We start from the raw sequence: 14,094 nt of genomic DNA on the forward strand, positions 1-14,094 counted from the left end.
GCAGCCAGAGCATTCAGGTTTTCCCATGCATGGCTCCATGAGGGACACCTATTCCCATCCAAGTGGGAAAGAACTGATTGTTGAAGTGTTATGCAAGTAATTATGTTCACATCCACCAGGAAAATTTTTAGAATATTTTCTTCAATTGCTAATACTATGTATTAGTACATATACATAGTACTAAAAATCAGAGTCTAAACACATTATTAATCTTCCTGTTAATTATAAACAAAGTACCCAGGAACCATTTGCAATAGCATTTAACAAAGGAAACACTAAAATTAAAGGTGTAACTGACTATACTGAAACCCAAAATGTTCAGAATTTTTTCCCTTGTTGGTTTTTTTTAAGCTTTACATTTAAGCCAGTGTGAAAATGCTACCATTTTCACATGACATAGGTATTTCGATTGCTTAACATATTTTTGAATATTATTTAAAATATGTTTGGTTTTGCCTTTTCAAGGACGCACCACATTTAAACATTATGTCTCTCGATGGAACAAAACCACTAGAGAAAAATATGTAGGCATATTCTTGAAAAGAGTAAGAGCTCTCAGCTGAATACTGCACCATCCCTTTTGAATTATAATAGCTTTTAACTCTGAATATATTTTTATATAAGGACCTGATTTAATGTGATGCTATATTTTATGTTGGCCCCTCTGTGTGCCTGTGTGTGTATATGCACGATACGCCCTAAATCATTTGTTAGCACAGACCACATCAAATATCTATACAGGAAATGCCAGTGCAGACTTTGGTGGGGAAGATTAAAATGGCTATGTAAACACAGTGTGCAGCACAGATGAGAACCCAGAATGCACTCTGTACTTCAGCCCTAATCAGCAACACCCCTGCTATTGAAATCCAGTATCTGGAGAAGTGTTTGACCACAGTGCTTTGGTTTCATAATGTGGATAAGTGTATTAAGCTGTCTTCACTGAATCATATTCCTTCATGACATGGCAAAAATGCATACGTCTGAGATTTCAGATCAGCTAATTTTGAGGATTTATGGCCTTCCTAAGGATTTTGTGGGGGTTTGATAATAATAATAATGCTTAATATTCACATAACTCTTTTCATCGTCAAAGAATTTTTGCAAAAACTGCTGATCAATTTTTCAGCGTTTAAATGAAACTGAACTTTTAAAAATACAAAAACTATCCCAAGAAGTTTCTAAACCCTTCCTGCTGAAGTGTTAATACTGAAAATGTCAACAACACACTGTCATGCTTTTGAGACTCAAATTATAACGTTCAGTAAAGTATAAACTATCCTCATGCATTTGTGTGCCATTCAATTCAAAAGCTAATGATAACTGCTTCAAATGACAATATTGTTAGCTGCAGAACTTCCTATAATTGTTAGAAGAGCTTTTCATTGCAAGCTAATCCAGTAATGATAGACATACCCATTGTACAGCAATTCCTACGCACGTGAAATGGTGGTCACAAAAGGAAGGCAAAAGCTTAAGTGCAGCTGTCCCCAGCAAACAGCAGCTCCCTCGTTCCCTTCTTCAAAACTGTGAGTGATATTCAGCTTTCAGATAAAGGTAACTCCCATTTTAGACACCTAAGTTTAGGAGTCAAGGTATGTTTTGAACTCCCAGGAAAGCTGGTCAAGATTCAGCCACATCAGGCAGCTGCTGTATGGTCCAGCACACAGTTCACTCAAACATCTGTAACGTGGCCATTTTAAGGTGAAATCAAACCCTTCTCCAGGCTCCACCAATTGTGTTGAGTAGCCCTTTCTCGACCACAAAGGGCATTTAGCCATGTAACCCATATGTGGGTATTAAATAATCGTATCAATTTGAGATTCAATTCCACCCTGAGCTAAATGCTTACAGCAGTTCTCTGAACTAAACTTTAACTGTTTTCAGCAACAAAAAAGTCAGATCTGTAGAGCTGGCTGAGCTGTTGTTGGTAAAAGTGAAAAAGCAAAGCTGTCAAAAGAAATCAATGCTAATTTCATCTAAAGTTAGTAGTAAACTATAAACATATCACAAATCCCTTGGGACCTTCAATCTCCTTTGTTTGGATTTTTTCATACTGGTGATTTAGGTCCTTGCAAAAAAATCACTACTTATCTTAATTGATGAACACAGCATGGGAAGGATATTCATGGCTAGTACATTACATTTGCCTTTGCAATGGCAGCAACATCCTCCCCTAAGAGCTGAAACAAAGTTGGCTGCTGTTTCTGGTGTGCAATTGCTTGGTCAATTCAATTAATCCTCCGGCTGCTGCCAGGATTCAGCTATTGCCCAAGTGATAATCCACACCCTCGTCCTTTCCACCGAGGCTCACTCATTTACAAAATCAGTATTGAATGCTTGCAGTTCCACATATGTGAGATGGCTGACAATGTTTATTAAGGATAGAAACAGCATTGTGTAAGGACAGAAGCTAAATGACAAGCCATTCATGGCTGCCAGTTCTCAGTTCTTCTACCATCAGACTGCCATGCGCTGGGATGATGGATTGGAAACTGAGGAAAACAACGACACCTTTATAAAGCCAGGCAGCTTGTTCAAGTTAGTCCAGCGGGATGAACACATTCAGTCCAATTTTTGCCAGATATCGTTTCTAATAAAGAGGTCAAAAAGTGCATTGGCCAGCAGCCAGATCTTGTCAAATTTGTCCCCTCCTTCTTTGCTAGTGAAAAATACCTTGCAGGCACAGCACACCAGGTCTCGCTGTTCCTCCCCCAACCTCCTCAACTGCCTTCAGGTTTTTAATGGCCCTTTTTCTAATTTTTGGCAATCAAATCAACATGGGAGTTTGTCCTCTCCTTTATTTTTCTTTGACCTTTGTCCAGAGCCAAGCAGAATTTTTCTGACAACTACCCTTCTAACGAGGGTACCTTGATTATAGGCATTACTGTGATTTCACTCTGAACCGCATATGACACTTAGCTTTTCTTACCATGATTAGAGCTAGTCAGTTATCACAGTTATAACCACCTCTCAGCAAAGCCATCTGCTTTCCTGGGAAAATCATCCCGGAGGACCACTGTGCACTATGGATAATCATGGCCACCAACAGCAGTAGCTTGTAAATAAGAAAGACACCTCCCCTTCCTCATTTCCCCCCATTTCATTCAAAACTTAAACATATTAAAAAAAAGTCAGAAAATACTGCTGTGTAAATATAAATTTTAAATTGAAAGGCTAGAGACCAATCTTTTTCAAGTCATTAAAAGAAAAATATTAACAGTTCTACCTTATCTGCTATAGACACACATGTGTGGCCAGTTGACTGAAATATGACCATCCTCTGACCTCAGACACATGAGGAAATACATGCAAAACGTGGTCAGTTTGCACAAGCAAACAGGGACAAAATCAGAAAGGCCAAGGCATAATGTAAAATAAAAGTAGCAGGGAGCTTTAAAGATGACAATAAATCATTGCATAATTGCATTAGCAGTAAAAGGAAGAGCAAAGAAAAGGTTGCTCCCCTGCGTGGCAGTGAGGGAAGGATATTGACAGATGATGCTGAGGAGATCTGAGGCTTAATGGTTTTTTTCTTTGCATCTGTCTTCACTGAAATGGTTGACTGCAAGCAGATGACCAGCATAATTGACTACCACCAATAACAAAAATATCTTCAATATACCAGCAAAAAAAGTAGCTAGAAACTGGTTAAGGTAGCTGAACTCCATCTGACACACACACAACTGTCTGAAGTAGCCTCACACTTTTTCAGCAACCAGAAGAACTTTTTGAAGACAACTAAAACACTAAAGAAAACTAGGAAAAGTCAAATATACCTCAGAGTAGGAGGAGAATGAAATACTCGTGAGTTTAACTTCAATCCCTTCTTAAGTAAACTACTGGTACACACAGAGGAGATAATGGGACAAGCAGTAGCCACCAGAGAGTTATCAAGAACAGATGTGGTCAAGTCAGTCAGATTCCCCTCTAAAACATGGCAAACGGCCTTGTGAACAGAGCAGAAACAGTGTCAGGCTAAGAAAAACAGCTATGGGATGGTTGCAGTTGAACCAGGCTGCTTCTACAGAGTATCTAGAGAATAGGACTCAGCAATTCACAGTCACCAGAATGGACAGATTGAGATATTTTCTATGTGGATCATTCTCTGAATTTACTCAGGGTTTTTCATTATTAATTAGGCCACTATTGAATCTGCAGAAAACCCAAATGAAGGAACTTTGGAGCAAAGGATTAACACTTCAAATGTACTTGAAATACAGAGTAGACTTCAAAAATAGAATTAACTTAAGTAACAGCAACTAGAAGGTAATTTACATAGTTCAAATAACCAATCAATCAATTAAAAGTAGAGAAAAAATCTGTGAGTTGCTTTTTCAGGAATGGATCTGGAAGTTCTACTGGGTAACAGATATGAGTCAGTAACATCAAGCTGTTTGGGAAAGAAAATAATAGAGTGGGGACATAACAGTAGTCTCCAGACACCGGAGGAAAAGAATAATGTGTTAGGTATTTAACTAAAGCAAGACTAACTGAGATTAGATACTGTGAGCAGGGCAACTTCCTAAACAAAGGTAGTGGAAAAGATGGCCATAGGAAGCTGTAGAGTTTATGTCATTGTAAACTGAAAAAAAAAAAAAAAAACCAGGATGAAACCAACATCTTGCAGGCATGGCATACCCTGCAGATCCTACCTTGAAAAAGTGACATGATCTCTCTCAAAGATCTGTAATTCTCACCTACATAGAAATTTTACATACATATATTTCCTACATATTGGTTCTACAACAGCTGAGAAATACAACAGGGACTACATTTTTTTTTTAAAAAAGGCTGCCCATCATCTCTAAATTAAAGAAATGTATCTACATAATCAGACAGTCTTAATTTTCTTTCTCCTTCAACAATCACAGCCTATCTGCCAATTAGAATATGTGATAGTACTTACTGTCTCTCTGAAGATCCCCCCTCCTCAAATCAGAAGAGATGCATGAGAATTTCAAAAACGTTTAATGAGCTACAACCCAGGAGGGCTGCAGTTATAAAAAAAAAAAAAGGTGAAGGATAAAGGTGATAAGGTGATTACTTTAAGTGCCTTAATATATTAAGACTAGAACATTATGCTCATTTTTATAAGCAGTTATATTAAAGAAGGCTATTAAAGAAGGCTGCAAAATACAAATGAAGACGTAAAGAAATGAAAAAATGCAGGAGAGAAAGTAAATATTATGCATATGAGCAGGTGAAGTGCAAACACCAATTTGAAATCAAGTGACATTGATGAAACTAAAGGAGACATTAAAATTATTTCCTCTAACCTTGTGGAATCTCTCATATATTTCACCCCCACCCTTCCTTATCTCCTGACCTTCTTGATTCACCCTTTGTCTTCCCAAAGTGAAGACATGTCCCCCCAGCAGAGTATCTCAAACCTGCTTTCTTGGACGCTGCAGTGAACAACAGAAAAATCCTTGCTTATTTTGAGTTTAAAAATCTGCAAATTATCTTACTTACGCTTCAGTGGAGCTTTCAGCCTACTTTGCAGTTAATAGTCTGCCACATTTCAGGGTGGAGAGTTTGTCTGCTGTGCTTTTTTAAAATATGTTTCAACCAAAGGAGAATGTTTCAGGTACACAGGCACAGGCACTATAGGTGCTTCTGTCTCCAAACAAACACTACCATGGCTGAAATTTTCTGTCCTTATTTTCATGTCTGATCCAAGGATCAGTGACCTCAGCAGTGGAGGATCACGCAAATGAGCAACTGGAGTTACCCTGCTGGGAACCATGTTGCATCAAAGAACATTGCTGTCTGAAAGTAAAATGGAAATTAGTTTTCCTTTTGCGTAAGAAAATTGGCCAGAAAGGCTGATATTTACACCTACAACAACAGGTCCCTGATCATTAGATTACCTTAGCTCTATTCTCCTCTTTAGCTCTTCTGCTAGACTGAAGTGGAAAGGAAGAAGATCATTATATTCAACTACTGCTGAAACATGACTTATTGCTGAAATGCAAGCTCCTGCTTCCATTCCTCCTCACTTTAAGAGCTCTGGTTTCCTCCTCCATGCAGACTTGCTTGGACCATTTCTTCCTGTACATTTCTTTTTTTCACCAACTGGAGAACAATTTCAGAAAGCAGCACTGGTGGGTACTATCTGAATTCTGAAGTTAGATGTGTAAGGAGCAGCTGTTCCCATGTGTGCAAGAAACAAATGACACAGGCATACCACATATCAAATGGTACCATACATCATATGATGAATCAAATCAGTCATTCCCAGATGCTGCAAGCAGCAACTGGAGGTCGAGCTACAACACTGTTATCAGTTGTTTGAGCTGAGCCTATCTACCAGCCATGCTCCTCTAGCTGAAGTCTAGTAAAGTGAGTACAAAATTCTGCTGCTAGCTCTATTTCGGGTCCATTGTTCTGTGTTTCTAGAGTATTATGTATAAAATATCCTAATCCTGAAGTTGGAAAATGAAACAGTATGAAGTATGAAACAGTATGAAGAACAGTATGACAAAAAAATACAATGAAAAACCTCACAACAAAGCAAGGATTATGTAAATCTCAAACACTGAAGATGAAAGAAAAGGAAAAGAAAGAAAAAAAAAAAAAAACCAAACCAATAAAGAATATAGCTTATAAGTAAATATCTTAGTGCAGGACCCACAAATTCACACCCACAACACCTCTGAGGATTCACTTCTTAAATCTTACTGGGTCACAGAACTGAAAGCACAAATCTATAGCACGGCCAGAAACAGAGCTGGGTGTCTCATAACTCGTAAATGGCTTGTTCTAGTAACTGGTTACAAAACAAAGGTTGCAGACGGGGTGTGGAGGGAGAATCCATCTGCCCGGTACGAATCTATCATTAGGTGTCTTTCTGGCTAGTCAAATGCTGCTGTATTTAAGGATTAGAAAAAGGAGCAGGATTAGTGCCTTGTTTTACTGTCAGACTCCTGTAGTGCAGTGTGGAAAACCTGAGAGGTTTTGAGTTCAGTTCAATTCAGCAACAGTAAGTTCAGTCAGGTAGTAACTATGGTAATTCTCAAATAAGTCTTTGCTACAGTAACTCTGCCACTAAAGGAGAGTTCATATGACATCAGAGGACATGCTGCTGCCTTAGCCCAAAGTTCTTGGCACTCTAAAGTCAAACATTTTAGTCCAATTTAGCTGATATGTGTAAGAGAGCACTGAATTTATATGATCTGCAAGAGACCTTAAACTAATTTGTAACACAGAATATTATAAAGACCACCCAAATTATCTTTTTTCAATATATTGCAAGGGACTTGGCCAGACCTTGCCCAGTGCAATGTGTTGAATCACTAGAGAGAAATAATAGAGAAAATAAACTTTTAGCATGATGTCTTAAAATCTCTATACTTACAGTATGTAGCTAGAGAATATGTGGTGTTTTGTTTAAAAAACTACTCCAGTTATTATTATTCTACAAAGGCTTCAATTTACATATCTCCTGAAGTCAGTATTTTTATGAAGTGGAACTGGCCTGAAATGCTTTTCCAAAGTTCAGTATTCTCATGCTTCACTTCTGTGTTCTCTTCCAAAAATTATTGCCATTGATTTTTTTTTCATATCCTGTACCCTCATCCATTATGTAAAAAACCACTGCCAAAAACAATGCTACAAATCTCAATGAAACTGAGACAAGCAGACCCCATCACAAAATAAGTCAGAATGAGAAACATATTGCTCTGATTTTCTGATCACCGAGAAATTTTTCCTCTCCTCTGTTACAGGATGGGAAGAAGGTGAAAGTTTTAACAGAAAAACTTTACAAATTACTTATATTCTGAATGCTTGCAGTAATAATCATTTTAGAGGTAACAGTTCTTCTGAAAGCTGTTAAGTGGCATCAAAATACAGCAGCAGCAAAAGTAAAGTTGAACCTTTGAGTTTCTTCAAAAACACAGACAACTCTTAGGCAACATAAGAAACAAAAATCCTTTCCTTATCACAATATGTAGTCTTTTTTCCTTAAAGTAAGATGAAACTGCTTGATAAAAATATTTTGCTTAAGGGGGAAAAAAGTTGGAGTTTTCCAATAAAAATATTATGGTCTCTCTGGGAAATCTGGAAAGACACCAAGAGTGTCCTGCTGTTCAGCCCCCTACTCCATCTGATACTTTAACAGTTCCAGATGGCCTTTACTACAGGATGACCTCCCCTCTATTCTTTTATTATGACCTTTGGGTCACAAATTATCTATAGGATGCTGCTGTCATTCTGTAAGACACTGCTGTACTCTTTCATCTAAAGAATAAAGATGCTTAACATTAAAACTCATCTTTGTTAGGCTGACCTTCCAATGATGATCAAACCAGACAGTTATTCCAATCAATGTCATTGCTGCAGAAAATATGTTTCATTTTTTGCAACACTGACATTAAGAAACTAAGACATGGTTTTAAATCAAATCACTTTTGCAATCCTGCTCGGCTAGCCTGTTATACTAATTTAAAATATCAAAAATATTGCTGCAAGAGTTTTGATGAGTTACATTGATTAGAAGGATCTGGTGGGTTTGTTTTTTGTAAATTATTGATGTGGTTTTCATCCAAATGTCATTGATAGGAGGTAATAAAACTTTATGTAGGTTTTATTAATTGCCTTTCTCTATCATCACTAACAGAACACATTGAACTTACATAGGAAAATATAATAAATAGTCCCAATGAACTAAATAAAGTAATAAGGTTAATTTCTTTCCTGCTGTCAGTAAATTCATGTTAGCAGTCTCTCGTCAGCTTGACATCAATTAATGATTTTAATTCCAGACTCTTGTCACAGTACTCACCACCCTTTCGTCTAATTAAAATGGATGATGCATGATGAAGGGAAAACACAAGACTTCTGTTCTTGTTGTAACATTTCTATTCATTAGTATACTTTTACAACAAAGGGCTTGTGGCTTTAATGGTACTAGAGAAGGATGAAGAGAAGTTTATTACATGTTAGAGATAAAGACCCACATACCCTTAGGAAAATATAATACAGGAAGCATTTTATGGAATAACCGAATCCTTCAGGGGGAAAAAACCCCCAAAACACCGTTATTTTAACTACTAATGAACAGGCAGAATGTTTCCCTCTAAATTTAGAGGGGAAAAAAAATGCGTGAACGACGCCCACTCTACTCGCAGCCTTGTTTACATCCACACAAAAAAGTGCTGTCAGCCTATTTGATTGAGCTCCAAGAGTAACAGCAAACCCGCCGGTGCAGGACAGACGCTGCCCCGCCCTCCCCGCCGTGCGCCGGCAGCACCGGCTCCCCCGGCCGCCCCGCAAGGCTGTCCCCGGCTGACACCCGGCGCCGGGCGCGGCCGCACCGAGCGATCCCGGCCGAGCCGAGCCCGCAGCTCCCCCTCCCGGCCCCGCCGCTCCCCAGGCACCTCCCGGCCCGGGCGACTGGCGGCACCCGGGGGACAGCGACGGCGGAATTATGTAAATGTTGCTCCTTTTGTAACCCAGAGGAACAAAAGGTCATGTTTGCCGAAATAGAAAGGGGGGGAAACCAGCACAGCAGGAGTTTTCCAGTCCAGACGGGAACTATGCACATGCACGTACCCAGGGCGGTATCGCTCTGCCTTGTTATCTGTCCTCCAGCAAGCACAACAGAGGCTGGGATTGTGCAGCTGCTATTACGGAGCAGAGAGAGCCCCCGGCTCCACAGGCCCCCATCTGACCGCTCTATCGCCCTCCCAGCACCTCCGGAGCCTCTGTCACAGCGCTTCCACCAGCACAACACTTTAATTCTCTCCCAAAAGGTTTCTCCTTATCTCTTCAAGACCGATCCTCCCAACACAGGTGTTTAAGCACTTGATTTTGCATCCATTTCAGTGGAAGTTGAAGAAGAATACAATACTAAGATTAAAACACTTTTATGGTAACACAGAGATTTATAGAACATTAGTAAAGCTCTTAAATCTGTGTATTAACCAAACAGAGAAAATATCCTCTAGACTTTGCTTCCAAGAGGAGGAAGTGCCTCTAGAGGCGGATTACAGCATAAACACTGTTTGCCAACAGATGGATCACGAACTCTGAATCATGAGATTACATGAGAATTGCAACTTTCATCTTTTAAGCATTATCCAGCAGTGAACCATGCTGGATGCAGATGAATTTCTTAAAAACTTCACAAAGAGGTACGTTTAGTTCAGTCCTCTGTTATCTACTACCCAGGTACAAAGAGTAAAGTTGTTCAGGTCAGGGAGAACTTTCTTTGCTAGAAGAAGTCGGTCCAAGGCTGAAGATGGCCAGCACACATGGCCTTGCCGTGTGCCAAGAACTGCATATGCCTGTGCTAGAGAAGGGAAGACCACAGGCAAAGGTTTTGGATTTGCTGATGGTTTATATTTGTAATGAACACAAAGTTGAAATGGAAAGAAAAAGAAAAGGGGGGGGGGGGGGTAAGCAGCCCAAAACAGAGCAGCAAAAAATGAAATTGAAGGAAAAATGCAAGGATGGAAGAGGGCGAAAGAAAGGTATCAGAACCTGCTGTTGGAGGGACATCTCTCTCCAGCAAGGGCCACCAGTAACAACCAGAAGACAAAAGCAGTAGGTTTTCTAAACAGTTCCATCTTCACATCTCCTAAGAGACTACACTAAAGGGCCTTGAAGAACTCAGAAAACATTTCTGCAATCAGGTTGCAGGGTATCAATGGGCACGCTGGCTAAATATTGAGCAAAGCTACTCTGGGAGGCCCTCAAAGACCAGATGTAGAGGGTTTCTAGATTAGAAAGGTCTGTGGGCTTCCAGAGGTTTTGATGCAGCAGCACAGCACAAGGTGACCACCCATATGAACTGATTCTCCTTGGTCACTGACAAAAGTTTCAAAATCTGCTTTTAAGTCTATCCAACACTGCAATGCTTGTGTAAAACTGTAAGCAGTTGGAAGCATCTCTGAAAGCTCAAGATATTCCACGCATCTTCAGTCTGTATAATCCAAGAGATTTTAGGAAGATATATGCAAACCACAGGTGCATCAGGAGAGTCTGGATTTGATAAAAAACCTTCTACAACAAAACCACAAAGGACCCAGGGCTGCTTTCTCAGCCTGAGTGAATGTAGCATCTCAGTGGTACCCAGTTTGAGCAGTCCAGTGATAGATAGACAAGATGACCACACAGCAAAGAGAGGCCCCAAATTAACATATATGTAAAACAGCTGTGATCTGGCACAGGAGCACAGCTAACTGAATTTGGTTCTTATTTAGCTTCCTGAAGACTGCAGTATAGACTCTTAGGAGACTGAAGGCCACATTCAGAAAACCTATTGCCTAATCTTGCCTCGAGTTTTTGACTGGTGCAACTGCTGGAGAGAACCCTTTCTAACAGCACAGCAGAGCCCAGCCAGATTTTCAGATCAGTGCTTGGCAGATACTCAAGGATAATTCAAGCAGACTTGTTTCTGTGCAGTAAACCAGTGTTAAAGCATAGTGACATGAGGCAATGTTCTATGGTCTTGGGTGAACTGTTACTCCAACATTTGGAGCATTTACAAATAGCAAGTATTTACAGAATTTTTCATAAGACTAGTAGGTGGTCTCATCAGGTGACACCCCTAATTGTTCCAGTATTCCTTGTCATTGAAAGCTGGCTGTATTTTCAACTAGATAACTTCATTTTGGGTTCAAATTTACTTTAAGATTGTCAGTAAACATGCACCATATACACATATATATCCAACATATATAGGATGTAGCTTAAGAGAGACACAGCTTAAAAGATACACTCCTTAATCAAAGAATCACAGAATCAAGAAACTATTATTAATAATATATTTATAAAAGGCCATTTTATTAATTTAATCATGGTAAATTGAAGAGCATTAATTTTCTTATTTGTCTCATAATCCATATGAACGCTAGGTTTTAAAGAAAATACTACTGTAAGCACAATACTATTAAAATTATAAAGTAAAGGCATAATAATTCCATAAAATTGTGGGCATGATTGATTCTTTAATGGGCTGTTCACTTGTTCTCTGACCCCTCTAAGGATTTTTGCTCCTAGCCTCTCATACATAGTAAATTCATTAAATCCTACCTATTTCCCCAAAGCATTGCATCATTTTAGAGGTATATAGTATCAAATACCAAGTAAAATAGACCAAGTGAATTGCACTAATAAAAAAATTGAGGAGAAAAAAACCACAGAAAACAAAGTTAAAATAGCAGCCATTATGAGCCAACACTGACAGTAATATTTTACTCTGTCTCCTAGTAAGCATTTTGAGGGATTATTCAGTTAATTTGCAAGAGTACTCTTCATTAACAGCATGTATCTAACATCATTATTTTACAGGATCAAAAGGAAACTCTGCAATCTAACTGCAAAAATATTTCATCTCTGTGGACCAAATCAACATCTGAATTTTTCAGAAACATAAGGAAGCACCTCACACATTTGGTTGCTATTTTATTATCTTTTATTAGTTGTACATGCGACTACCCCAAAGAAGTTGCATTCTCTTATAACACAAAGGAAAGCAAATACACAGGGAAAGAGAGTAATGGGAGGAGAAGAACCCATGTTACTATAACATCAAGCTGTTATGAAGTTCTGGCACATGCATTTTCTGCAGCTTCAGTGAACACATAAAATTGTTTTTATGACACACAAGGAATGAGATTCCAGGAAAGATTCAAATTGGTTAGCATAACTTGATGGACAGGGATTAGGAATTTGCTCCATGCACTGGGGACTATACAAATAATTTCATAATTCTACCTTGGTACCCAGCGTGACTATTGCAACCTCTCTTACATCATCACATGGACAGTCTATACTCTCACCATTCTTACTGAGAGAGACAGAGAGACACAGAGAGACAGAGAGAGAGAGAATGAAGAGAGAGAAAACGTTACTAACTCAGGCATCAAGTCTTTCTTCCTTTTATAAATGTATATGGCTGATTTTCTGGGGACCTAATGTTACTAAGAAACCCTAAGGGCCAGCTGAGGCCCAGCAGCAGCATGTGAAGCCAGGGCACAGTGTGGTGCTTGTCTGGCCAACCATCCCCTGCCCTGAGCTGGCCAGAGCAACCGAAGCAGCTTTCCATGGCTCTGCACCCCTGGCATGAGCTCTGTGGCTGCTCCATCCATGTGAAGGGAAGTTGGCTGCACAAACACCCTCATCAGTTATTTCCTTCAATTCCAGTCTTCCTCTTTACCATTTAATCTGCAAACATTTTACTTTTAAAAACGGGAATAAATTCAATGACCCTGCCTCACTTTTGTTAAAAAAGAGAAAACAAAAACCAATCAGACTAGTAAAAAACCATCCAGGCACTGTAATCCAGCCACCTTCTGCAATCAGAACGGATGGACAAAGAAAAGAGTAAATTTTTACATCAGTTTATGATAGTATATCTGCTAAAGAGTAAAATATTCCCATGATGTAATCTAAACAGATGGTCACAAATGATAAAGTTTCTGGAGTTTAACAAGTTAAACTAATAAACACACACTCCCAGCCTGCCTTAACTGTACCATAAATCATTCAACGCTAAAAGAACTGAAAGCAAACCATTTTTAGGTTTAACTGAGGAGGCTACACAAGAGTTACTGTGGCTCTCTATTCCATTGAGCTGTTAATGATGAAGCCACCATTCACCAATTTTTGTTCTTGTCTGCAGAAGACCAAGGTGCATAGAGATGATGGTTAAAGAGATCATTATGACTAATTAGTGATATCTCCTGTACAAGGACAAGAAAATTTCCCTGCAGAGTTCCTGCATCAATCCTAAATTTATGGCTGAGCATGATTTTTAGATAAATAATTCTAACGTATAGTTCACTTTCACTGCTAAATGTGTCAATCTATTTACCCTTCATAAAACTTTATAAAGTTTGTCTCTTTACTGAAGTGATGTCTACTCAAAGAGGTTGTTTCTCCACTCACATTCCCCAGTATTAGTTAATTGATAACCTAAGCTTCTCAAGATTTTGACTAAATTGATCTGAGAGACACCAGAGCCTAGGCCCCAGATATCTAGGACTACAAGAGACAGGATGAAAAGTAGACTGGAAATATTGAGAAGAGCATATGACATATATATTACATAGTGGTTTTTTTATGTTAAGGGAAGCTGACAAG

The 14,094-nt window shown here is 39.0% G+C and overlaps 1 protein-coding gene across 11 annotated transcripts in view; it reads right to left on the reverse strand.

Moving 5' to 3' along the window:
• The window catches only part of PARD3 (par-3 family cell polarity regulator), a 420,254-nt gene that overhangs the window by 102,384 nt on the left and 303,776 nt on the right, over nucleotides 1–14,094 (reverse strand). The window lies entirely within an intron of this gene.

Source organism: Corvus kubaryi, unplaced genomic scaffold, assembly GCF_017639235.1.
Source record: "Corvus kubaryi isolate FWS band 111438036 unplaced genomic scaffold, C.kubaryi_AGA036_p1.0 37398, whole genome shotgun sequence".
In the NCBI taxonomy this organism is placed as follows: domain Eukaryota; kingdom Metazoa; phylum Chordata; class Aves; order Passeriformes; family Corvidae; genus Corvus; species Corvus kubaryi.